Here is a 3,425-nt window from a genome sequence, read left to right on the forward strand (position 1 = left end):
TTGTTGGGGTGGGGGTGGGGGGCAGAATCCAGCATGCTCTGGATGTCTGGGAGGATCTCAGTCTTAGCCTACCAAATCCATATCTGCCCTGGGGCCTTGGGAGGGGCCTCAAAAAGTCCCAGGTAGGGGGATGGTATGGTGCAATTAGGGGAAGCTCACCACCACGTGGGGCCAGGGTCCAGGGGCTGTCAGGCTCTCCCCTGGGTTCTCAGGCCCTCTGGTTGCTGGAGGCCAGAGGGAGGCCAGAACCTGGCACTGTCTGGCCTAAGCTGTTGGGCATCTTCTTGACTGTTATGTGATATGAGAGGGCCCAGCCCACTGTGGGTGATGCCACCGCTGGGCAGGTGGACTTGTGTTGCATAAGAAAGCAGGCTGAGCAGGGGCCAGGAGAACAAGCCAGCAACCAGCATTCCTCCATGGCCTGTGGTCCAGCTCCTGCCTCCAGATTTCTGCCCTGAATTCCTACCTTGAGCTCCCTCAGAGACGAAATGTGACCCAGGAGATATAAGCTGAATAAACCCTTTCCTCCCCAAGTTGATATTGGTCAGAGTATTTTGTCGCAGCAATGGAGAAACAAACTAGAACAATCCCCAATTCTTCAGAATCTCCAACCTTCTTTTCTGTACGTTTCCCTTCATGAGGAGTCAATGGAGATGTGACTATACCCTTTGTCTTCCTTGGCTTATCATCCCCACTCATTGCTTTGTACTGACGTTTCGCTTTAGCTCATTACCTCCAAAGGTAGAATGTGATGGCTTATACTTCTACCCCAAACTTAAAACTGTCAAATATGCTAGTCACATGATATATTTGATAATGTAGTGATCACAGGACATTGGGTAGAAGCCAAGTATTCCACATAGGTGCCCAACTCTGTGGCATCTCCCCTTGTCTGAGAGGAGAGCGATGAAGTCATGAAGTCAGTCTCTGAGTATTGTTGGAGGTAAAATTCTGGAATGACAGGAGAGACTCTGAGCGGCGCTCCAAACTGGTGAAGTGGGTACACTGAGCATTATAATTTGTGCAATCGTTATGTGTCATTACAAATACATAAATCTATTAAAGTATGAAAACAGAGCTGTGTAGGAAGCCTCTAATCCCAGAACTTAGGTGATCGAAGCAGGTGAATCAGGAACTCAAGTTTGTCTTTGATTATATGGCGAATTTGAGGCCAATCCTGGCTACACAAGACTCTCTCTCAAAAGACCACAAAGAAAAAAAAAACCCAATAAAACCTGGAAATATTTGTTAAAGAAAATACAGCAAAACAAAAGCATATATGTGATGAGATCATTTGAAATAACTTTAGGTCTTATTGTTATCTTCCATGAAACAGACAATAACATAGACACAGATTTTTCCTTTCACTTGAGAAGCAAAACGTGGTATCATATTGCTTTGCCGTTTCTGCACAATACTTTATGTTCTTATAAAATTCCGTTTCCCACAGTTAGCTTCATTTTCCAGTTACTACAACTGCACACTGGTACAGTTTCCCACAAATCTCCTTTCTAATCCGGCAATACAGTCTTTTCAGTTATGCTCTGATTGTCTACCTCCTTGTGAGATATTATCTGTAGTTCATGCAGTACAAAATTTATAAAAGTTCAACGAAACTAAGTGGAAGGTCTGAGATTCAAAGCCATGTTTTCAGTGTGCTAAGATTCCGTTTTCTTATACTTATCTCTTCGAATTAAGCCAATCATGATAGGGCGTCACTGTAATCTCAGCACTTTGATCACTGAGAAAGGAGGGCTGTGAGCTTGATAGCCATCTGGGGTACAGAGTGAGAAACTTTCTGAAAAACCAAACCAAACCAAAACATAAAAAAGTTCAGGATTATACACCAAGGAATAATTACTGACACCATTTAAAATTATTTTAAAAGTATATGTTAAAATTTCATTTTAGCCTTATGACTGTTAATTTTTCGTTTTAGCCTAGGAGTATTAGTCAGTGCAAGCCTTGATCTTGTCAAGTTTTTTTGCCCTTTTCCTAGAGTACCCTTGATCAGGATACTTGTATTTCTACAAGTCTCTGAAAATCTCTGGACAGGAAGGATGTGGTGGTGGATATCTTTTATAGCAGCACAAGGAATGCAGAGGCAAGCAGATCCTGTGAGTTCAAGGCAAGCTTGTCTACACATAGAATTCCATGCCAGGCAGGTCTGAAGAGTGAGACCCTGTCTCAAAAAAAAGATCCCAGGGCATCCAGTGGAATGTAGCACTGAATAGATGGACATAGGAGTATGAGAAGTTCAAAGGCAGCCTTGGCTACAAAGCAAGTTTTAGTATCGCCCGGGTTACATGAGACTCAGTCCTAATCCTTCCCCATAAATATCCCATGCTCCATAAGAAGCTTATTAAAAAATATTTTATTGAGCTTTTGTACATTTCATACAACAGTTCTTAATCAAATCTAGATCCCCTCCCCTGTGCATGTCCCCACCCCCAAAAGGACCTCATGCATTCTGCATACGTGTTAAGTCCTATCTGGTCAAACATTTGTACCCAAATGTCCTTCAGTGCAAGTTCATCCATGGAATCTGGTGGAGCAAAAGAAGCTTCTTTTTACCTCCTGCCAAATTCGGTCTAACGAGAGTAAGGGGCAGGCTGAACTGTTAGCTGAAATCCAAGGGTGGATAGAACGTTTCTCTTCTCCTGCTCAGTTCGCTCACTAGAAAGCTCTTCGCTTTCCCCTTTCTCCTGTACAAAATGCTCATTAGATCTTTCTAACTTCCCGTTGACTGGCACAAGCAATGAAGCTACCTGGGACTGTGTTCCCAATGTCAACCATAATCTAGTGTCGGAACAACAACAGTAACAACAAATGGTTCTCACAGAGTTTCGGAGATTCAACTAATTTTCATTAAAATAAGGAATGACAACTTTGTATTCAGTGTTAGTTGTATAATTAATTTTGTAAGTCATGCACCTGTTTTCTTAGTGGTGTCTAAGATTATATAAATGTCTTTTTGAGACAGGGTCTCCCTGTAGCCCCAGCTCACCTGGAACTCTCTATGTAGACTAGGCTGACCTTGAACTCACAGAGATCTGCCTGCTTCTGCCTCCTGAGTGCTGGGATTACAGGCATGAGCCACCACACTTGGCTAGATTATATATTTTATTACTTGCTTCTTTATCATACCTCTTAATATCACTGTGATATATCAATTTGTAAAAATTCAGTAAAACACATGCTATTAAATATTAAATAATGTTATATAATTTTAAAAATCCTATGCTCTGTCTTTTAGGGATCTGCACATTGGCCACATTCAAAGTCCATAGTGTGTGGATAATTCCTGCTTCCCTTCCTTCCTTCCTTCCTTCCTTCTTCCTTTCCTTCTTTCCTTCCTTCCTTCATTTCCTTCTTTCCTTCCTTCTTCCTTCCTTCCTTCCTTCTTCCTTCCTTCCTTCCTTCTT

General features: G+C 42.2%; 1 protein-coding gene across 1 annotated transcript in view; it reads left to right on the forward strand.

The window, feature by feature from the left end:
- The window catches only part of LOC103729182 (bile salt sulfotransferase 1-like), a 34,567-nt gene that overhangs the window by 19,254 nt on the left and 11,888 nt on the right, over positions 1–3,425 (forward strand). The window lies entirely within an intron of this gene.

Source organism: Nannospalax galili, unplaced genomic scaffold, assembly GCF_000622305.1.
Source record: "Nannospalax galili isolate Female #2095 unplaced genomic scaffold, S.galili_v1.0 scaffold373, whole genome shotgun sequence".
Classification (NCBI taxonomy): Eukaryota; Metazoa; Chordata; class Mammalia; order Rodentia; family Spalacidae; genus Nannospalax; species Nannospalax galili.